Below are 24,877 nucleotides of genomic sequence, written 5' to 3'. Positions count from 1 at the left end.
GGGGGGGGGAGAAAAGTCTTCATTGTGTGGAAAAGGAGCGAGATCCCAAATAAAGAAGAATGGCAACTTAAGCTGATGGAATATGCACAGCTTGCGGACCTAACACATAGAATAAGAGAACAAGAAAAACATACAATTAAAGAAGATCGGAAAATGTTTATTGAATATACAGGGTAAAATTGTGTACACTTGAAAACGTTGGCAGTATTAAGATAAATTCAACAGTGTAAATAGGTTTTGATGGACGTAATAATGGAATAATGAACGGTTTAGTTTATGTAAAATATGCAGGGATTTATGTTATGCAAAATGAACGATGGAAAGAGAAGAAGGGAAGTCATGGATATTTCAAAGTTGTTTAAACAAATATTCTAAAATGTAAAGCAGGAAATTTAATGAAAATTATGGGGGGACGGGACGAAAAGTCCTTTTTGCGAAATCCACTTGGATGATTCTTTCGAATTGTTTGGCTATGCACTTTCTGCTTGAAGTGACCCTGTTTTATAATTACAATAAAATGTAACTCAAAATGTCACTGAGAATCCTTTTTGTCATTAGCAATGAACATGCTGCATTAGTGAATTACTCATTATTTGAACTATTGATAGCTACCTGCAGATTTCTGCAAATTTAATAGAGCCACATTGCAAGGTTACAATAAAGATGGTTTTAAAGCTTTAGCATGCTTTTAGGCTAACAGTGTAAATGTCAGTATTATGAGCTATGGGGCAAAATGATCATTGTGCCATCAGAGAGAGGTACTTCAATAATAAGAAACTCTCAGAAATTGAACCTGCCCTTACCAGAACCTGCAAGAGTGATGTGCCCACTCATTAGATGTCTCAGATTTGTTTCATCACTGCATTTATATGCCAGCCATATAACTAAGTCCTCCAGGCAAAACAATAAATGAATAGACCAGTTATATGAACCACATTGTCTCACATCTGACCCAGTGTTACAAAGCTAAATAATTAAATTAAAATAATGAGAAATGTCATTTGTTCAGTCCTCAGTGAATACAGTGCAAAAAGCAATGCCAAAATGAAAGTACTGTAACACCAGGGCAAACGAAATCACACTGTCTAGGGCTCCATTCAGATAAATTAAGCAGGTACAAAACAATGACCATCATTCAGCTGAAATTAAGTATTTTAAAATCACATTGAATTAAATGAGGAAGATTCATGTTTTGTGCTTAACTCTTGCACCAAGACTGAATGGACTTAAAAGTGATTTACTTGGCTGGATTATGCCCCCATATAACAAAGCTTTTAGGGCCCAACTTATGTGAAGATTCATGAGCAAATTTACATTTTTTCTTTGGCAGGGAATAGATCTCTTGACAGATGATTTGGACTGGAGCCACAGTTTGGAAAGAAAGGATGAGATCGCTCCAACTACTATGTCAGGGGTCTCCAATGTGGTGAGGGTCATGTGCCTCGTCAAGCCCAGAAGGTGTAACAGGCCTGCATCCCTGGCCAGGCCTGCGAACCCTGGCCAGCCCCCCCCCTCTCTCTCACACACACACACCTGCTGTTTTGTGCAAATCTGGTAGATTTCATCCTGGCTGAAAATTCAGACTGAAGCTACAGTGTGGAAATAAAGGATAAGATTGCCTCTACTACTATGCTATGATCTCCAGTGTGGTGTGTCCAGCCCCCACTTTCTCACACACAAGGCTGCTGTTTTGTGCAAATCTGGTAGATTAAGAAATTTGTATTTAAAAACAAAAAATTAAAAGTGTGTGCTTATGGGTAAATAGATACTAGTGTGCATGCCCATAATGACCACAAACAAGGCCAGCCCACCCATGAAGTGGTGTGAAGTAGTTGCCTCAGGCAGCAGAAACCCCCAACACAGCACCTGTCAGGCTGCTGCCAGCGACTCCCACGGCCAGTTGCCCAGGAATGTACAAAGACAAGGAAGGTTCTTACTGTCCACTTTTTATTCAGTTATTTTAGATAGAGGCTATAAAACCCAGCCTCTTGGATAGTGTAGTGAATCTCCATCCCGCTGTGTCTTCCACATCCTCATTCGTCAAGCTCAACGTCTCTACTATAGGTGCTGTAAAGTGCCCTCTGTCTTTGAGCTCTTTGCTCTCCTACTTTCAAGGCTCACCAGGATCAGGGAGAGGGAGAGTCTGGAATACTTTCTAAAGACACTGTGTCCATCAGCTGTCACCCCCCTGGTGCTTCCTCTTCCTCCTCCTCCACTCCCATTATCTCCCAGCTTTCCCCCTCATCTGCCTCTGAGCTGTGACCTGCTGAGATATGATGGCGCCCGGCACACTTCCCCTGGGCCAATGGACGTCTGTGCCGATAGGAAAAACTTGAGCTCTCTTCGCAGCTCTTAGCAGAGATCCGCAGCGGCAGAAAGTGTTGCCTTGTGTGTGGATAATAAATCAGACTGTGCGCAGGCTTAGAATCATAGAATCATAGAATCATAGAATCATAGAATCATAGAATCATAGAATCATAGAGTTGGAAGAGACCACAAGGGCCATCGAGTCCAACCCCCTGCCAAGCAGGAAACACCATCAGAGCACTCCTGACATATGGTTGTCAAGCCTCTGCTTAAAGACCTCCAAAGAAGGAGACTCCACCACACTCCTTGGCAGCAAATTCCACTGTCGAACAGCTCTTACTGTCAGGAAGTTCTTCCTAATGTTTAGGTGGAATCTTCTTTCTTGTAGTTTGGATCCATTGCTCCGTGTCGCTTCTCTGGAGCAGCAGAAAACAACCTTTCTCCCTCCTCTATGTGACATCCTTTTCTATATTTGAACATGGCTATCATATCACCCCTTAACCTCCTCTTCTCCAGGCTAAACATGCCCAGCTCCCTTAGCCGTTCCTCATAAGGCATCGTTTCCAGGCCTTTATCCTTTTGGTTGCCCTCCTCTGGACACGTTCCAGTTTGTCAGTGTCCTTCTTGAACTGTGGTGCCCAGAACTGGACACAGTACTCCAGGTGAGGTCTGACCAGAGCAGAATACAGTGGCACTATTACTTCCCTTGATCTAGATGCTATACTCCTACTGATGCAGCCCAGAATTGCATTGGCTTTTTTAGCTGCCGCGTCACACTGTTGGCTCATGTCAAGTTTGTGGTCAACCAAGACTCCTAGATCCTTTTCACATGTACTGCTCTCAAGCCAGATGTCCCCCATCTTGTATTTGTGCCTCTCATTTTTTTTGCCCAAGTGCAATACTTTACATTTCTCCCTGGCTTCTTGCTAATCTCTAACAGTCTTTAATGAGAAGAAAAACATCATAAATCAGTCCCAGCGAGAGAGCAGGCATCCTTCTTGCCTCTCAGCCAAATTTGAAAGTAACTCACACACAAAGAAAGATTCCCGTATGTGAACATAACCACACCTCAGAATGTGAGACGTCACACAGAACTGTTTAACCCAGTAAGTTCTGATTCTCCTCACAACCCCTATTGTAAATCTAAACTGCCTTCCTCTTCTCTGGAAAGGTCAAGCTGCGCAGTCCCTGACAGCACCCTCATTGGTGCCTCCTGCCACCACCACCCCACCTCTACCAGAGGAAATGAAGTGACAGGCAGCCTTTCATGTGAACAACTCCAAATCCTTACCTGGTTTGTAGTGAGGCATTGCTTATTTTTATTTTTGGACTACTTCTTTGTGAAAGCGTAGTAGATCACAAAAGATATATGTGCACATGTAAACAAATACCCATGGATATCAGGTTTCCTGGCTTGGAGCAAAACACTCACCCACCCACAGCTGCTGTTTTGTGCAAATCTGGTAGATTTTGTCTGGGCTGATGATTTAGACTGGAGCTACAGTGTGGAAAGAAAGGATGAAATTGCCCCTACTATTCCACCTGGGGTCTCTAATGGGGTGAGCTCAGCCCCCAATCAGGCTAGGGGCACCTGTCTGGACCCCAGTTTGCTCCGTCAATTCTTTGGTTCAGGGGTGGCACAAAATGCGGGGTTCGCAGCACAAAACTAGCACAAAACTTTGACATCAGTTTGGGAGGATCCTTAATTTTGGGGTCACACATTAATGAAACTCTCTTCCAAGCCCTGTGCAGTCCTTTGGGATGCTCTGACAATAGTGATTTAGCAAGCACCTTTTCTATGCCTCCTGTCTTATTCTGAAAATTAAGAAAATATCCTTTTGTAATAGGTACTTGAGCTCTGATTTTAAATTTTTCTACGGTCTTTACAGTAGGGTTTTATATATGAGTGTTGTAAACTACTGACATATTATTTGTATTATTGTTGTATGGCAACAGTATCCAAAAAAATGTTTAAGTAGATAAATAAACCCCCTGGAGAAAAGATGAATTTGCATGGCTGAATTATTAAATGATTGTCCTTCAAGCAGGTAGGCTAATGTTAAACCTATCCCTCCAAGACCAGTTGTTTGAGGCTGGGTGATGAGCAGCATGACTCCCCCAATGTGCGTTGTTCCAGTCTAGATTTCTGCTGCTCAAGGCTGGTGAAACTCTTCTCTTCCTTAGCTTTAAAGGCCTCTGTCTTGGGTACCAATGAAAAAAGGAGGAGGGTGTCAGGCATGATCCGACTGGGGTTGCTTCATTATGTGTGGAGAAAGATGCTTGTTTTGTGCTTAAGTGAATTTGGGAAAGAAATAAGACCTCTGAAACGAGCCTGCGATTTAGCATGCCTCATCACAGAGACAATGTGTTCTTATTTCCATTTGTGCTGCGTCTTTAAAACCAAACTGAGAGAAAATGGCACTGTGGTAATGAATCCAGTTTATCTCCATGTGCAGCTTGAGATATTGCAATCGACATCCACCGACAGAGAATATCTGTGGGTGGCGAGGAAGCAGGGGGAGGGACTGCAACACAGCAGCAGTTGCCAAGGAAAATAAAAATTTGTTCTTTTTTCCCCTCCATGGGGAGAGAGCAACGTACAGCCATATTTCTGACTGATTAACTAGTTATGAAGGTTGGCAGTGGTGAAGCCACTTTGCAGCCTTCTATTTATTCTTTTTGTAGACCTCCCAATGCTTTTGTCTGCTTTGTCTCCTAACCAAAAATCTGCAGCAGATTTTGGAAATTTGGGCTGATTTGAATCTGAGCATGAAGTACCTGCACAATTCCACAATGGTTGAGTGAATATCCTGCATGACAGCCCAGCATGGAAGCTTGCCTGATGCTTGCAAAACATAAAGGAAAGGGGAAAATCCAAGCCCGTATTCAAATGATAGTCCCTGGAAACATAGGCAGCCAGCAAGATTGGATTTTTAAAAATGCACCCAATATGTACCAATGGAGATTTATGTTACTGCTTTATGAATGAACACTGTGTTTTATGAATGGACTCTGCATTTTGTGAATTGATTCAGCAACTTCCATGCACATGACGTGTGATGCTAATTCCCCCCCTAAAGAGTTAAATGATAACTAATCAGAGGCAGCTACAGTTGCAGATGGCTAAAAAATACCTGTGAAAGGAAGAGGAGCAGGTTTGCTCAAGTGTGTTGCAGCTAGAAATACTGTTTGTAATGAAGTGAGAGCAGTAATTTACTTGCTTGAATTAACAAATAAGTTTTGAGAATTCACATGCTAGATTAAAATTGATTAATTCATTCAGAAGGGCATTGTAAGAAAAACATTGGGGCCTAATATGAATAGTAGAGTGCCTGTTATCTGGTGGGCAATCTCATCCTTTATTTCCACACTGTGACTGCAGACCAAATCACCTGTCAAGAGAGCGATGAGATTCAGGTGAGGGTCAGATGCCTTGTCAATCCCAGCAAGTATATAACAGGAAGACCGTCCTTGCCAGACCTTCGTCTTGGTCTGGCCACTGTGAACATACAGAGTTCAGTATATTCCTCTGAGCCTCTATGACATGGGTGGCATTTAGGTCCCTAAAGCTGGCCACATAAGCAATTTTTTTCAGGCCATCCAAAACTCCATCAATTATGGGAGCAGCTCCCAATACTTTTCAAAACTTTTTAGAAAGAGGTACAGTCAGTCGAGCCCAGTGCCTTGGTGGGGATGGAAACTGCCTGGAGTATTCAGCTGCAGAGGCAAGAGTTAACCTTCCCAAGCCAACTTTCATTGGGGAAGGATGAGCGGGGTAACAGGACCCTGAGAGTGCCAGGAAAAACCTCTGCATATAAATCAGGGGGCACCTTGTTGGCAACCTTTATTTTGAAGAGCATTATTTGCCACTATCTGGAAGGTAAGGCATGTAAAAATGGTGGGAGTGAGTGGCTCATCTGGTAGGGCAGAGCCACTACACTAGCTTCCCACTAGGTGTGTCCCTCTTGCTTCCTGGGAGGGAGTGGAAGGGTCAAGGCCACAGGGAGGTGGAGACAATCTGGTGTTCTGACTGGCATACCTGGACCATACTGAGGTCCCCACCACCACATTCCTTTCACTCCCAGTGAGTTTCAGCGACACACCAGTCAGGAAGCTAGTGTCATAGCTATGCCCCTGAAGGACTGTCCTGTAGGATCTGAGCAAAGGCCCCTAGTCTGCATCTGACATTTCAATTGGCAAAATGAACCAAAATGGCAAAGTTCAAAACTTTGAGCTGGTTAAGTTTAAAACATAATTCTCTACATCTGGATTTTAATAATTACCATTCCCATACTGCGGCTTTATGACTTCATGTTTTTCTCCTACTTTAATTAAAAATGGGGATTTGCTTTTACATGCAGTTAGCCTTTAATTTAATCCCCAATTTAGCAGAGCCGTTTTTACAGTAGCAGGAAGCTTTCCAATTACATAAGCTACGAATTGTTTCATTAAACTATCATTTGTAAATCCAGCACCTTAGCAGAACTTTGGGCTTACAAACTGGGAAGGCATCTGTGCATTTAAAGTATCGCCTGTTCGCATTATGTATGTGTTGTGTTTACCCTTGTTTTTAACAGAGCTGTGCCCCGAAGCAATGGTTGGGGTCAGATGCTAAAAGCAAACAAACACAAATCCTACACTCTAGGGGAAACGCGTATTGCATAATTAACCACACTAATTTCAATACATTATAAGGTATAGTCTTTGCTAAAGGCCTCTCCTGATGAAGAGGAACAAACCCAGTTAAAAACCTATTCTGTATATATCATGTGAACTGCTACCTTTTTGTAGACCTTAGTAAGTTCTGTTTATTGACTTTGTAGGGCAGAGATGGGGGAAACTGTGACCGTTCAGATACTGTTGGATACCACTCCAGTCAGCCCCAGTCAGCAATCAGCCCCAGATGTTGCAGTCCAACATCTGGACGGCCACAAGTTCCTCATCCCTGTTGCAGGTGAAGATTGGGTGCCATTCCTGGCACATCATGCAAGACGCTGTGGCACTCTTGGTCTGGAGCATGAGCCCCTGTGAGCCTGAATCTCTGCCAGCCTCTCTGGTACTAAGCCATTTAGACTAATTTGGACTTGACTTGTAACCTACCTGTTCTTCTGCTCAGCGGCGTAGCGTGAGTTGTCAGCACCCGGGGCAACGCAAGTAATTTGCGCCCCGTAACCCGGGGCAAGGCAAGTAATTTGCGCCCCCCCTAACCCCTAACCTGCGAGTTGCCGCTGGCGCTGCCGCCCAAACAACGGCGCTTGCCCGGAGGAGGAGGGGGGCAGAGAGGCGAGGAAAATGCAATGGCCCAGCAGCTGCAGCAGCACCGGCGGAGGCGGGGCTGTGAGGAGGGGCTGCCTGGCGCGTCCTCCGCAGCGAGCGCTGAGAGCCGCTGCCTGCCGGGCGCCTTCAGCCCGGACGCGCGCACAGCTCGTCGATTCCGCGAGACATGCGGCTCTGCTACAGCCTGCACCCGAGGCTCTTTGGCGACTCCGGAGGCAGCGAGCGCCCCCCCCCCAGATGTTGCGCCCGGTGCGGCCGGCACCCCTGGCACCCCCCACGCTACGCCACTGCTTCTGCTTAGCCTGTTTGATGGGTTTCTCTCTGAGAAAGGCTTGTTTATTTGGCACACAGACAATTGGCAAGCAGAAAGCAGGGGTGGTTCAAAATGAACATAATCTAAATGTAATGTGTTATATCAGAGAGAACCCTGATACATAAAAAATATAGAATAATGCAGAACATTTAAATGCAGAAAGTTACAACCCTTTGCCCTAATATGACAGGAGTCTGGACAATGCCTTATGGCTGCTTTGCTTATGCTTGATCATTTATAGCAAGGGAAGCTTGCACAGATTGCTTCCTTTTTTTTGTATGTCTATTTGCACTTCACATTTTGTGTGTGTGCTTTCTGAGATCTCTGAAAGACAGGGAAATGTCATGTCTCCACACTTCTGCTAGCTTAGATCCACTAGAGAATGGGAAATGCAAAGGAAAAATACATTTCTGCACTTTCCTCTGATATGAGCAACCAGGGAGGAAGTTCAGAATGGCAAAATACATTGTTTTGGATAGCATTTCAATGGGGAATTTCACCACCAACATTCTTTAAAGCATCCTACATTAAAACTGACCCAAAATGTTAACGCAGGTTCTAAATCAAGCCATCTGCTGTTGGGACCATGAGTCTGAAGTAGAAACCTTCTATGTAAAGTTGATTAGAGCTGGGACTCAACTTGCTACCACGCTTCATTCATTCGTTTTCTTACATATATATCCCACCTTTCTTAAACCACGAGACTAAAGATGGCAAACATGTGGTTCACAGGTGGTCATCCATCCAGGCATTGACCAGACTGACTCCTACCTAGCTTCAGCAAGGTGGTGGTCTCTTATGCTTTCAGACCATGCCCTGGGACAGAGTGAAATTTTGAGATAAATAATTTTTTTGAAGCAGAGTGGGAAGTCCCTGCTGTGAAGGAACAACCAAGGAATTTTGAGAGAAGCAAAGAGTTTGGGCAAGGCGTATACTGTATCTTTAATTGCTATGAACAATGATGTCATGCACTTATCATTTTCCCAGCTCACTAGGGAAAGGCTGTAGCACCATGATGGAGCAAATGGTGCCTGTCTGCTACCAGATGCACAGAAATTTTGAAGGTGCAGGCAGTCACCCATCCTTTGCTGCCAAAATGCCCCCTCCCAGCTCCCTCACTGATGTGAAGCTGGAACATACACAGGTACTTCCACAAGTAGATAGTTGCTTGTGGAAAAATCCTTGAGCTTTCCCGCACATGGTTCTTTTATATTTCTGGCCATTGAATCCCAACAAGAGCCACTCTATAGGTCTTTATGAAGCACAAAATCTGGCAGTTCTCATCTATCTTTGCCCAGTAATTTATATCAGAGCACCCATTGACATTGAACCGCATTCAAATGTTTATTTTTGAAACAACTGTATATTTTGCCAGAGAGCACTTTTATACAAAGCCATCATTATAGACAAAGTTATCTCTCAAATGGTGGTGTTTCCTTTTTTTTTAAAAAAAAAAAAGCCACCTGAAAGCATGAAAAAGTACTGGCAAAAAGGTATGTTCATGAATACAAGGCTTTGCAGGCCATCTTCCCCACCCCCAGGGCAACATCTCACACCGCAATCACACACACACACACACACTGAAAATTGTCCTGGCAGTGGTGGAAGTGGAGGGGCAAGCAGAGTGCCATATCTTGACCTGCCGCTGCATGAGATAGCTGCTTTACCCCACCTAATATTTGGTCTCTCTCTCTCTCTCTCTCTCTCTCTCTCTCTCTCTCTCTCTCTCTCTCTCTCTCTCTCTGTCTGTCTCTCTCTCTGTGTGTGTTTGATGTTTGACATAGTTTTAGGTGGGACACACAAACTTCATTGAGATTGCTAGTGTGATGGGCTGGTTAGAATATCAGGCAAGGATTGGGGAAGCCCAGGCTCAATTCTCTACTCTACTATGAAACCACTCAGCCTAGCCAAACACAAGAATTTGTTGTGAGGATATAATTGGAGGGGAGGAGAACTACATATGTCACACTGAGCTCCTTGGAAGGAGGGTGGCATATAAACATGATCAATAAATCAGTTTTCCTCTGAGCCGTAAGGACTTTGAAATCTGTGGTGTCCATCATCCAGACTTTCTGGGCAACTAAGAGGGGAAGGCAAAGAAGAAAGAGATAGACTAGCTCAGGCTTTTATGTCTGGTTCATCTTGTCTCCTTTGTAGATAATAGATGGCAAGTTATCATGTTCAGGGATCTAGTGTCTCTATGATCTAGTGTCTCTATGATGTTAGTATGAGTAGTTTGCGACTACTCATAGCAACGTCAGAAGCAGTTCTACCAAGAGATGTGGGTGCTCTCCAGATGAATTCAGAGAGGAGTATATTTGGACACTTTGTTCTTGTGGGGAAAAAGAGAGGAAATGGGGTAGAATGGAGGGAATGAATAACATTAGCCTCTACCCTTCTTCTGCCCCTTGCCACTTTCCCATCTCCCATGCACAAGCAAGCAAAATAATATTTGGCCCAGATCCAGAAAACACTGGTCAGCTTAGTCAAATTCAAATCAGTGAATCAAGTTAGACCTCCTATTGGGGCCATCAGTAAAGCACCCACAGGTACCACTGTGCATGAGAGAATTCCTTGTGGTGCCTGTGAAAGGATTCAGTAAATACCCCTTCAAAAATTAACAATGTATGAGACATTATTAGTTCTTCCTGCTCAGTTCCTGTTTATACTGAGTTGACCTCTCCTACAGTGGACATAATCATTTCCACATTTCTTTGGATGCTAAGACTAGACATCTACCCAACCTTCTGTCTACCAGCTCCACCTGGTACGCAGGCTAAGACCCTACCTGCCCGTGGACTGTCTCGCCAGAGTGGTGCATGCTCTGGTTATCTCCCTCTTGGACTACTGCAATGCACTCTGTGTGGAGCTATCTTTGAAGGTGACTTGGAAACTTCAATTAATCCAAAATGCGGCAGCTAGACTGGTGACTGGGAGTGGCTGCTGAGACCATATAACACCCGGTCCTGAGAGACATACATTGGCTCCCAGTACGTTTCCGAGCACAATTCAAAGTGTTGGCACTGACCTTTAAAGCCCTAAACAGCCTCGGTTCTGTATACCTGAAGGAGCATCTCTACCACCACCAGCCCCACACACACCATTCTGCCTGGACACTGAGATCCAGCGCTGAGGGTCTTCTGGTGGTTTCCTCACTGCAAGAAGTGAGGTTACAGGGAACCAGGCAGAGGGCCTTCTTGGTAGTGGCACCTACCCTGTGGATCACCCTCCCATCAGATGTCAAGGAAATAAGCAACTATCCTACTTTTAAAAGACATCTGAAGGCAGCCCTGTTTAGAGAATTTTTTAATGTTTAATGCTGTATTGTGTTTTAATATTCGGTCGGGGGCTGCCCAGAGTGGCTGGGGAAACCCAGCCAGATGGGTGGGGTATAAATAATAAATTATTATTATATTATTATTAACAGGCAAGTAGCAGAGAGTCTCTTTCAGACTTAGCTTGGGTGTAACTGACGGTGCCTTTGATGGAAGGGGCTGGTAGGGAATGGGTGCCATTTTGTGTTCTTATCTCTTTTTCTGCTCTCTTAGATGCAGCACCCATTTTGTGCTATGCCACATGTCCCACAACACTCATCTTCTGACTGGTGCCCATGGTACTTTTCAAAATGGCCCTCAAAGGTTGGTGATGTACGTAAGCAGCAATAAGTGAACAAAGGATCTGTCCTCATCCTCTGCCCTGCTGCGATGGCTTTCTTTCTGTAAAGAGTTGTTCATGTAGAGCTGCATTTGTTTGATGCCCCACCAGCATTTGGGAGTGGTACGGCCCACTCCACCACTTGGTCAGTGCACCACCACATTGTGCTGCATGTGTGGACTAGGGTCAACAGCACAATACTTCTATAAGAATAAAAGAAAATTATTATAAATTAATTTGGAGATGGTATTTAACACCAGTCAGATTAAATCAAATAAATAAGGAATATTCAGTGTTATGTTGGAGGGGATGCCAGGAAACAGGGAATTATGTTCACATGTGGTGGGGGTGTAAATATGTACAATTTTGGGGGGCAAAGGGTGTTTAAGCAGATAACAGAAATCACTGGGTTAAAGCTGACCGAAAGTTCAGAGGTAGGCATTATTATCAATTTACGATGGGGTGAAAGGTTCACAGGCTTTGAAGGACTTGCTCACAAATTTATTGACAGCTGCACAAATTATTATAGCCAGGAAGTGAAAGGGGCAAGCAGAATATAAAATGGAAGAATGGTATAAAGAGGTGTAGGATGTAACTGTTAATGATAAATTCACATGTGTCATTAAGGTAAGACAAGGAATATGTAGGAGAAATGATTTTGAGAAGATATGGTGGGTGTTTGTAGAATTTGTACTGTTAAAAAGGAAAGGGGTCAGACCATCGCAAGAGGTGTTGACATTTTGGGAGGTTGGATAACAGCACAATACTGCACATGCCCACTCAATCCCATTTCGTTCAGGGAGGCTTGCTCCCAGGTGAATGGGTATAGGGCTGCAGCCTAAGACTATGAGATCATGGTGAAGAAAAGCACCTCAAAAACTAAAAGAACAAGGATATCCAAAGCGAGAACAACATCCCACCCCAACCAAAAAACATGGGAATAAGTTCTTTATAAGGAGGTGGAAGTTGCAGCTTAATATTCAGGCACTATTCTGCCTGGATAATATATTAATTTACATAACTATCTTTTTTCAAAAAAAAGACTCTGTTCTTTGGATTTCCTCTGGCCCATTTTTTTTTAACTAGATCAAGCAAAACCAGCTTAGAAAGTCACATTTGAAAACATCAAAGAAATGGAACTCAAAGGAACTCGGCATAGACACTGTGGCAGGACTTGCTCATGCAGCAGGTTTAACGTAGCTCCCTCTCATACTGTGCTGTGTGTTGAAGGAACACTGTGAACCCTTCTATCCTGCTATTAATTTAGACTGGGGTCATCATGGCCACATATTATTGCAATGACAGCTTCCGTCAGAGAAGAATAAGAAAATTTTTGCTCATTTGGGGTCCCAAAAATAAAGAAATCATTGGTATGAATTACCGGTATGTGATTATTGCATGTGTACCTGTCTTTGCTTCCATCATGGAACCCAAGATGGAGTATATGTGGTTCCATCCAGGCATTGAGCAGACCCAGATCTGCTTCGCTTCAGTAAGATGTGGTATTGTACACCTTCAGACCATATTGTTTTGAAGCAAGAAGTAACGGCGTTCCACGTGTACATCATGTGTATCCATATAGTCATGGAGAGTTAGGAAGCATGTTAACATGGATTACTATTGCAAAGGTTTTACAGAGACCCCTGAATCAGATCTGTTTGCTTCTTGGTTCCTTCCTTCCCAGGAAGTTCTTTAGAGTGGTATACTGTATAGCAATCCTGGTCATTCCCAGTCATATGAAACTGAATCTATTACTAACTCTATATTCCACATGATTGAGGCTCATAAGTAACAATGAGTGTTGGACTAGGACCTAAGAGACCAGGGTTCAAATCCCCACTTGACCACGAAGCTCACTGGGTGACCTTGGGCCAGTTAAGTCACTGCCTCTCAGCCTAATTTACCTTACAAGGTTGTTGTGAGAACAAAATGGAGAGAGGGAGAATCACATATGCCACCTTGAGCTCCTTGGAGGAAAAGAGGGATATGAATGTAATAATAAATTATAAATTAGTGAATAGACACAGGTCATAGTAATCATGTTCTAATTTTTAACAGTGAAAAATATTGTTGGAAGGAGGGCTTTCTGTAGGTTTGTGTTTCTCCCTGATGTCCGGCACCCCCAAATGTATGGAATCAAATGTTTCAGGGTGTGTTTTTTAAGAATGGACTTTTTCTTGAGGTCTGAGGACTGTTAATAAAGTTGAACTCAACTTTATTATTTAAGACACTTTGATATTTTCGGGGGGGGGGGAATCAGGATTGTTTACATCTTGATACCATAAAATGTGTCTGAACACACAAACTAAAGAACTCGTCAGGAAAAACAAACAGCAGAATGAAGTAATGTCTGAAAGACCTAGGCAAATGAAATCTCTGTGCCAAAATCAGGCATGAAATATAAATACCTGAAGGAGCATCTCCATCCCCATCATTCAGGTCCAGCTCCGAGGGCCTTCTGACAGTTCCCCTACTGCAAGAAGTGAGGTTACAGGGAACCAGGCAGAGGGCCTTCTTGGTAGTGGCACCCGCCCTGTGGAACGCCCTCCCATCAGATGTCAAGGAAATAAACAATGATCTGACTTTTAGAAGACATGTGAAGGCAGCCCTGTTTAGGGAAGCTTTTAATGTTTGATGTTTTGTTGTGTTTTATTGTGTTGTTGGGAGGTGCCTAGAGTGGCTGGGGAAACCCAGCCAGATGAGCGGGGCATAAATAATAAATTATTGTTATTAAATGAAATGGACTTAGTGTCATGCAATAATGTCTGTTGCTGTAGCAATCAACCACTTGAGCACCTAATGGAACTAGGAGCACCAGTTCCACACCCAGAGGTAGTGTCCATTCTGTTAAAATGCCCCGAGGCACCAGGGCAGGATGCAGACACTGTGCCTCCTGCTTTGCTCCTCTACCAGTCTCATCTTGGGCCCTCTTTTCCTGTATGCTGCAACCAATAAGACACATGCTTTGCACCGCAGGAGGTACCAAAGGAAAAGAATCAGGTAGGAACCAGACTGGTGTCAGTTCATCAGACCATGCATGTTGATGAGGGTCTTCAGACCCCAGATTGGGACTATTGAGCACTGAAACACTGGCTGTGCACACACCATAACTTTAAAGCACGTGGTTCCCCATTCAGAATCCTGGGAACTGTGGTTTGCTAAGGAAGCTGGAGAGTATACCTCTGTGAGAGGTATACTATAGTTCCTGGGATCCTAGGTGAGGAGCACATACGTTAAATGTGCTCTAAATATATGGTATGTATGCAGCCATTCTTAATATTCTCAACATTCATATTGTCAATATGTTCTGGGTTTAGAATGTGTCTTATATCCCTTTCTTCCATGTGCTGGTATGTTTCTTATCACAATCAGTGATTGGGACTTCTCCAGTACAAACTCATTTTCTTTCTTTTTTAAAAAATTATCTATGCATTTTTACAACTTTTATACACACATATCCGTCATTTATCCCTTTTCCTAGGACTTCATCTCTCCATGACATTCTAAGCAAACCTTGGTCAGCTGCATTTCCTGATATTCCACCTGTTTTCCTTTCAAATCTCCCTTTATCTGATGTCATCTGTTGCTCATATGTTAATGGAATATTGTGTTAATGGAATATTGTACCCTCTAAGATATTCTCCAAAACATTTCCACGCTTCTCTTATCTGTGACTCATCCTTGTTTCTTAATTTTGCGGTCATAGTTACCTAATTATGTGTATTCTATCAATTTGTTCTGCCAGAGTTCTTTCATAGGTACCTCTTTCTCATGCCCTCCATTAAGATGGGACATGAGAAGGAAAGGATCTCTCTTGTGATGGAGGTGCCTCCCCCGCCACCCCATAGAGGAGCTAATTCTAATAGGACGAGCTAGGCTTCAAGGACAGATGGCCTTATTTTCTAATGTTCCATTATCACACCCTGTACTTTTGCCAATGAAAAATGTGCAAGTGAAATATTGAATATTAAGCCCTGGATTCCAGAGGACACCGAGGTGAGATATTAGCTCTGAGTTTTTCTGCTGGCGGGCAGAGCGTAATAGGAACGCGCTCTCTCAATCTCTCTCTTTAGGGATGGGGGTGGGGGTGGGGGTGGGAATGAAAAAGCACCTGTTCGATTGCTTCATTAAATTTCCCTTAAATGAAGAGGATCTAATGAGCTGGAATGTTCTTGTCCCCCTCCCCTTCCTTTTTCACTACATAGAAGTAGAATAAATATATTTAAAATACAGCCATTAATGAGACAGAGCTCTTTGCAAGTCTATAAACCAACATTGGGAGGGAGAAAGAGATTAGCTCAGAGAGCAATGTAGTTCCCCCCTCAGAAGCCAGGGTATGATAAAGGTGCTCCTGCGAGGTGTTTTTTTTATAAAAAGGACATTTGTGAAGGGTGCTAATGAGCCGGAACATTCTATGTCCCTTTTCTACTTAGAAATAGAATAAATATATTTTTTAAAAGACAGTAAATGAGAGCCTGTTAGTTGTAAGGCATGCTGCCTAAAATGGACTATAGTTATATGGAGGTCAGGGGTGGGTAGGGAAGGAATCTGCCATTTTCACATCAGCAGTTGTCAAGTTCAAGACCCACAGATGGAAATATTGTGTCTTCCTTGCCTTTGGGGCCATATAGCAAATTAAGGCAATAACAAATGAAAATGGAAAAAAACCCAATGATTATAATAAGCATTAGTCACATTGCCTGCTAAGGTGCTTCAGGGAGATGACTGCATGACTCTGTCACAATACGCTGCAGTGGTATGCTGTTTATGAGCAATTCGTGGCCAATTAGCTGAATGAAGTCATATCTTGCCAAGGCAGCCTGTACGCTTGAGAAATCCACAGACCTTGAAAGCACCTGAGCTTCTCAGCCCTGCATGTGTGATGTGATGGTCATCGTGCTGCTCGCCCAAGTGCAAAAGGCTGTCTGTAAATAGCACTGACTGAGCCAATAAAGAATGAACTTAACTGTTCAAAAGAGGTGCTTGTACAGTAAGCCAAAAGATACCACATGTAATTATCCTGCCAGAGAAAATATAGGCAAGTTGCTTTTCCAAGACACATTCTCCAAATAAGTAACATGTTAAATGCATGCATTTAAAAGGCATCTGTGGTGTCAAAGCTATAGCAAAGAAGATTATAGGCTTAAACTTTAAATAAATCCACATATATCTCAGCTAACAATAAATAATAAGAGTCCATTTGTGTTAAAGATGGGTGCATGGAGATCTAGAGATATGAACAGGTGTAATGAAATTTGTCACACATTATGGATCTTCCTAAAGCCTGTTCTCTAAATGAGGGGCATTGCTCAGGGAAATCTCAAATACCTGTGATCACAGGTGGCCTCCAATTGCCTCCAGGGTCAGACCTTAACCCTCAACCCAGCGCCACCTCCTGCACTTACCTAGTTACTCTCTAGCAAGTTTCTCTGTCCCATGTGTCTCTGCTCCCCACCCTGCTCTCTCCAGCACTTAGTTCCTTCTCCCCTCTACTCCTCCAGACCACAGGGTTGTTTTTTTTAATCCCCCTTTGTTACCTCCATCTAACTTGGGATGTCTCTTTCTGATGGGCTCCTTAGATTTCATTATCATATCGGTGATAATCCCTCATCCAGTTTCTTGCTCTGCGTGTTCCAGATGGCACAACATGCCCCTCCCCTAGATTCCTCAGTCAGACATTCGACGAGCAAAACTTGTGTTCATCAACTCTTCATCAATTCTTTGTTTAAAAATCTTGCCTACAGTATTTTTAAAACTTCACTATGTGCTAAACTTCACTCCCACTTACTTGGCAAGCTCTAGTTGCTTGGAGTTGTGAGCTTGTATTAAGCCTTAGCTTAACTATTTCTTAGAATTAATCAAAGTTTGATCGATTCATGTACTGTCTATTGTGTCAACATGTGCATGTTCTTCTACCCAGCCCATCTTTTCCAAACACAGTTGCTTCTATTCTAGAGAAAAGGGGAGGAATTCAACATCATGTTAGGGCAATTGTTCCACTAGGGCAAGCATCCCCCTTCTCATCCCACTGTGAGCTGTTCTTGGGCATCTCTCAGCACCCTGAGCCATTTTTTTTTTGGGGGGGTGCACAAGGTTCATGGAGGGAGGAGAGAAGGGAAGCCCTGTTGCACAAGCCGAAGCCCTTGTGCAAAGCTTCTTCTGATGGGACTCATTAATCAAATCCTAACCTCTGTGAACTGCCCTGAGACCTCTGGGTATAGGATGGTATATAAATTCAATAAATAATGAATAACAATGAATAATAATAATAATAATAATAATAATAATAATAATAATAAGCATAGTATGGAATCTGCCTGTTGTTTTGTCCATGGAGTTTTCTTGACAGGGATACTGGAGTGGCTTGCCGGTTCCTGCTCCAGGTATAGTTAAAGCTATGGTTTTCCCAGTAGTGATGTATGGAAGTGAGAGCTGGACCATAAAGAAGGCTGATTGCTGAAGAATTGATGCTTTTGAATTATGGTGCTGGAGGAGACTCTTGAGAGTCCCATGGACTGCAAGAAGATCAAACCTATCCATTCTGAAGGAAATCAGCCCTGAGTGCTCACTGGAAGGACAGATCCTGAAGCTGAGGCTCCAATACTTTGGCCACCTCGTGAGAAGAGAAGACTCCCTGGAAAAGACCCTGATGTTGGGAAAGATGGAGGGCACAAGGAGAAGGGGACGACAGAGGACGAGATGGTTGGACAGTGTTCTCGAAGCTACCAGCATGAGTTTGACCAAATTGCGGGAGGCAGTGGAAGACAGGAGTGCCTGGCGTGCTCTGGTCCATAGGGTCATGAAAAGTCAGACACGACTAAATGACTAAACAACAACATGGAATCTGCCAAGCCAACATGTGGGTCACCTTGCTGGTTGTACATTTTAAGGAATTTTCTCCTACTGCCAGATTAACAGAGGCTGAGATACAATGCAAAAAAAGGGAGGATAGAAATTTAAAATGACACATTTGAGAGAGGAAGTGAAGGAGAAGTAAATTTAAGCCCTGCATTTTAATGTCCACCCTGGCGCTAGCAGTGCTTATGAGAGACATGGCACTGTGCTCTGACAATATGCAGCTTGAGCCCTGCTATGTTGGTATTATTCCCTCTTCTCCAAAGCCATTTTCTGTTTGTTAATTAGACATCATTATGTGATATTCTCGGGTAGAAACAGTGAAAGAAAAGGAATAGAACAGGGGGGTAGGAATCAAGCTGCCTCATAAGTACAAATATAGAAATAATAATAATATCAGACTAATAAAACAATATAGTATAAAGGCAATTCAAAACAATCACCATAGGCAGTTATAATCCTGTCATGTTGTGTTTTCATTGAAGGCCCCTGAAATGACCAAATTTCCCTTTCCCCCAAATGGTATGCAGAGATGGAACCAGGAGAATTCCTTTAGCAGGCAATTCCACAGATATGCTGCCATGACAAACATACGGACAAAGGCCCACTGCACTTCTGATGGTAGAGGGGCATGGAGTAGGGCCACAGATGTTGACTGGAGTGCCCAGGTAAGGTATGTGTCCACTAAGAAGTCCAGGGGAATCAGCAAGAATCTCATTACCCATATTCTGAAAAAGAAATCTCATTGCCCACATTCATTCACTGGAGTGGCCAAGCTGGTTTCAGCTGGGAAACCAAGCTGCAAACTGGACTGAAATGAATCCAGATCATCAATCTCATCCCAGGTAGTCTGTAGCTGAGCTACCACCACACACTCAAACACCGTACTCAAGCAGAGAACATTCAGGAGCAGGTGCTAGTTATTTAGGTTCCAGGAGTTCAGTGAAGACTTATTTAAACTGGCAACCTCTCTCTTCCTGGCCTGTTCTACTGTGCATTTACAAGCACATTTCCACTTCATGGTGTTTGCTCCTACAAAGCACCTGTGTGTGTGCAGGCATAAAGTGGGAACTGGCCCCTACCGTCTTTTATGAAGCCAGGGTTTATTATAGCAACAGTCCACAATTAAGCATGGCACCATTAAGAACTGCTACATAATGGAAACAAATGCATGTTGAATAAAATGCAGCAATAACTTCTAGAATGATCCATATCTATATATCCTGGACATGTGCCACTAACGTCACTGAGATCAGTACGGAGCACAAAATAATTAAATCTCTCTGTTATAAAGAAATATATTTTCATCTGCAACCTACGGGAAGACAGGTGCAAGCTGTGAATATTGACAGCGTTGAACACTTCATGGCTGCTACAAATACCCTCAGAGACAGCAGATGTTCACCGGCAAGCTAAGTCAGATGGCAGTCTTCTACAATGACAAGACTGCAGAAGGTCTAGATGGCACTAATCTAACCTGCCAAAACAGCAGGTGATGTTTATCGCAATCTCAAATGAGGTAAGCTAAGCAACCCCATGTTCAGTACAGAACAGGGTAGAAATAAGGGGATCAGACAAATTTCTGAAGTATGTGGCTAGTTAGATAGATAATTTATTACGGTCAAAGACCAGCTCACATAACATAACACAATAAAACAGCGTTCATAAAGATAAAATAGACAATCGGAGCAGATTGCAGCGATAGCTCATGAGTTAAAATTGAGATTTGTACATACACCCGTACAACTGAGATTTGGGCTACCATAAAAAAATTGACCCTGAGGCACCCCAAAGGGCAACTTCAGCATTTCCCTAGTAAGCTATTTTATACTAGAGGATGATCTGTGCCTACAAATCTGGGCGCAGAATCTGGCTACCAGCCAGGACGTCTTATGATCTTTGCCTAAGAGGAGAGAATTAAGCTTAGACTTGTCTGAAAGATCGGCGAGCCTCTTCAGCAAAGTATCAATGGTGTCTCTACGAATCTCAACCTAAAAAGGACATCTAAAAAATATATGTTTGAGGCTTCCTATTTCCCCTAATGGGCAGGCACAAAGTCTCTGTGCATACAGGACCCTTCTATAGGAGCCTTCCAGGACTGGTGAGGGCAAGGCAGAGCTTCTAGCTCTTCTTGCGTTTCTGGATGTGAGGAAATAGAGATGTATGTGGCTACTTGTCAGGATGACTGGGATCAGAGGCAGTATCCATATGATGAATACCAGTTCCTAGGGAACTGCAGCTATTGCCCTTGTGTCCCATTGGTGGATGTTCTCATAGGCATCTAATTGACCACAGTGAGAAACAAGAGGCTAGACTAAACCTCTGATCTGGTCCATGTTCTTCTGGAATAAAAGAGAGAATGGTACGGAATGTACAGTATGTGCATGATATATTACATGAATATTGTGTTGGTGGTGCATTTCATCTGCCTTACTGCTACATATTTACACGTTGTAAATATGTAGCAGTGCAAAAGCCTGAGGATTCTACCCCACCTTAGCCTGTGGGCTTAATGCAGTTTTCCAGGCGTGCTGTCTGACCTTCAGGATGCTCACCAGCCTCGCTCCTCACCCTCCTCAAGAAGTTTTGCCCTGGCTGGAATGTTTCCTGGAACTGTGATGGTGCTTCTTGCTTAACTGGATTGAGAGATTTGGGGTAGGGGGAGTGGGAATTGTAAAAGTGGGCTCAGGGCAATCATCAGTGGTGGATTCTACCAGAATGCTGTGGCAGGGACCCCAGGGCTGGGGAACTGGCCAAATGCAAAACTTCAAGTCTCTGTCTGACCCTTAGGACTCTCCTCAGGCCAAACCCCTCTGCAGTCAAACCTGCCATTAGACCTGTTTCACATCCTCCCTGAATGGTTTTGCCTGGCTGGAACATTTCATTGAACTCCCATAATGCCTCTTGCAAGCTTTAATGAAGGATGGAGAGGCTGTGTGTGTGTGTGTGTGTGTGTGTGTGTGTGTGTGTGTGTGTGTAGGAGGATGAGTTTGGATTTGATATCCCGCTTTATCACTACCCGAAGGAGTCTCAAAGCGGCTAACATTCTCCTTTCCCTTCCTCCCCCACAACAAACACTCTGTTTTTTTTTTTTAATAAATTTTTATTAGTTTTACGAAATTTTAGAAAACAAACAAACACTTAAAAAGACAAACATACACGTATAATTTCATAACATATTTTCATAAACCTCTTTTCTGGGACTTCCCCATACCCCCCCTTTCTGCATCCCAATGTCCATAATTTTATAGCAACTCCCAATTGTTACTTTCCAACCTCTGTCATCTTAGTCATCTCTGTATTCTGACCTTATATCACTGTATCCCTTTGTTCCTGAAAACCACAACACTCTAACATTCATTAAGTTTATAATAGTCCTTAAGGTAACTTTTGAATTTTCTCCATTCTTCTTCCGCCGTCTCTTTTCCTTGGTCACGAATTCTGCCTGTCATCTCGGCCAATGTCACAACAAACACTCTGTGAGGTGAGTGGGGCTGAGAGACTTCAGAGAAGTGTGACTGGCCCAAGGTCACCCAGCAGCTGCATGTGGAGGAGCGGAGACATGAACCCGGTCCCCCAGTTTACAAGTCTATTGCTCTTAACCACTACACCACACTGTGTGTGTGTATGTACGTGGAAAAGCCACTTCCGCCCCCACCACACGCGTGGGGCTGGCTCTCAGCCTCCGCGCAATTGAGGGAATCCCCGGCTGTGTCACCCCCTGGACAGCCAATCGGCTGGCTCAGGGGGCGTGGCCAGCCCTATTTATCATTGGTGTGGCTGAGGATCTCCCTCTTTTGCCGCCTCCAGCTGCTCCGGTTTCCCACCCTCCCGCCCTTTGAGGTTTTCGTCCTTGACCTTGCTATGGACCTTGGTTGGTTGCCATTGAGGGGCCTGGTAGGAATTTTTTCTACATGGCAAATTGGCACCAGCCACTTGGTTTTTTGCCTACCTCATAGCAAATCGTCACAACTTTATTGGCAGTTAGGCATTGGTATTGGTATTGTTATGTAGATGGAAGAGGGGAGGAAGCGCCATCACCTCCCCCGCATATTGAAGGGTAGTGCAACAAAGGATTCCGGGGGGCGTGGCCCTGTCCGAAGCCTATGGAGGTGAGGGCCTAAGGCACGCCCCCGAGCAGTGACCCTGGGGGGCGGCGCTTCTGAGTTGATGTGCATCAGCAGGACTCCCCCTACTGGTGGTTAACCCTTCCCGGACTTCAAGTGGACGGGCTGAAGCTGGATAGTCAGTTAGGACCAATGCCTAAGCCAATACTGCTCATCACCTCTAACCAATAAAGTTGTGGCTATATTTAGTCCATTAACCTTAAATAATTGTGTCATGTGTCTTTATTTCCACTGAGGGGGCTGGAACTCGCCACGCAACTAGCTTACTGTACAGAGGTAAAATTTGCATTCATTACGCCACCCGTTTTTGCTTGTGGCCCCTGTAAGGTTGTCCAGAAGGGGGATGCAGCCGTTGGTCTGGAAGAGGTTCCCCACCCCTGCTGTAGGGGAACAAGAAAGGATTCTGTAAGCGCGAAGAGAAAGAACTGTATGAAAATGCATTTGCCTTCAGGCCTGCAGTAAGACAGCTGGGTGAACAGCTGCGGCTCACTGAGAGTGGCTTCTCACACAGCAATTTGCACACAGCAATTTGCACTTAGCTAGAGATACCCAAGGACAAAATACAGGCAAACCATATCAACTCTAGGAAAGGCATGGGGGCCACTTCTCATCCTTTGCATGTTGCCACTTGTGCATATTGAAACAAATGCTCATAGTACCAAGATAAGAGTCACATTTATTGCTCCACTTCCCTTTGCCCCTGACTCTGAACCTGGAAGGTTTCCTACAAGGTTTCCCTTGAGCTGAAGAAAGGTCCCCTACAATAGTTTTATGGTCTGGTCCCTCTTGGTATCAGTACAGGTGAAGGGTGGGTTCTAATAAATACTTTTAGTAATAAAGGAGCACACAAATAAACAACTACTGAAGTACACCCACAATTGTGAAGCTTTCCAAGTTGTTACTGTAGGCTATATATTTTTATTTTTATTTTTATTATAGGCTACCTGTGATGTCACAATAGCACATGGAAGTTTAGTGGATATAAAGGGTGGGCTTCCTCCCCTTCGCCAACAGAATGCAGAGGGCAACAGCTATGGCATTTATCATTGCCCAGTCTTCTTCCACTTGCAGCTAGATAAATCCATGTTTTCCTTCCCCTTTCTCATAAGGAATCATGGACGGAGGTTATTCCCTTTTATTTCCCCCACAAAAAGCCCTGGACCTATTTGTCTGAAAGTTGGCAGGCTTAATCTACTCTGGAATGGCTCCTGTGTCTTTAAATTTTATCCATTTTGGCCAAAGAGGGGAAATGATATAACCATTTTTTAGGTTCCCCATTATAGTGAATGGGGGGAAAACACAGAGCTTCGATTTATGCAGAGCAGCTTGGAACCTGAATTGCACACTGAAGTGGAGAGAACACAGAGAGACTCAAAGACAGATTATTTTTTTTTAATGGATGCAGACACAAGATGTATCATTGAATCTTTCGCAACAGTTCTTATTTCCTAAGTAAGAAGGAGACACACTGAGTCTACATTTCTTGAGCACTTTTTATACTTTCAAAAGCCACTGTCTGTAAATTCAGCTGGAAAAATTGCCTAGTGACTGTTGTGCCTAACACACACTAGATGTCACTGCATGACCTGGAATATGCTCTGTGTTTGATCTATTCCTTTTCCTTTTCCCAGACTAAATTACAGAACAAGGCAGGTGGAGAACACCACTACCCTTGCCCTCAGAAAACACTGCACTGTTTTTACTCTTATTATTTCAAAACAAAAGATGAGAGAGAGAGAGAATGAATTATGCTTTCTAGTACAAATTGCTCTGCTCCCTGAATATATCTTAGGATTGATTTTACTGTTGGTTACTGCTGCTTTTTCTGGTTGGAGTTTCTTCAAGAAAGCATTGTGATTGCGATTCTTCTTTGAATGTTGACCTGGGCAGAGCCGACCCTGGGCTACTCCCAAAATCTAGTTGATACTGTGCTGATTAGACTGATTTGGATAGCTTTAAACCATATTTACTGCTAATGTTGTGCAGCAGGGCTCTTCTTAGGTTCACAATGCACCATGTAAAATTGAAATTTGGCATCATGCAGAGAGCTGAACAGAATCTCAATTTTCATTTAATAATAACAGTAAAAAACAAAAGGTCTTTCTGCTATGCCTGCAATGATTGGCTTCATAATCTGTGCCAAACACCGACCACTTCAGAAGCCAAGGTGGAGAGTCGAGGCGCCAGATTGCCAATAGTAACAGAACTGGACCAGAGTGCCTCTCCCATGACAACTAAATTAATATATAGTGGTACCTTGGTACTCAAATGGCTTGGATCCTGAACGCCACAAACACAGAAGTATTCTGGTTTGTGAATGTTTTTCTAAAGCCAAACATCCGAT

Source organism: Podarcis bocagei, assembly GCF_964188305.1.
Source record: "Podarcis bocagei genome assembly, chromosome: 1".
NCBI classification, from domain to species: Eukaryota; Metazoa; Chordata; class Lepidosauria; order Squamata; family Lacertidae; genus Podarcis; species Podarcis bocagei.
Note: the sequence above shows the minus strand (reverse complement) of the source record.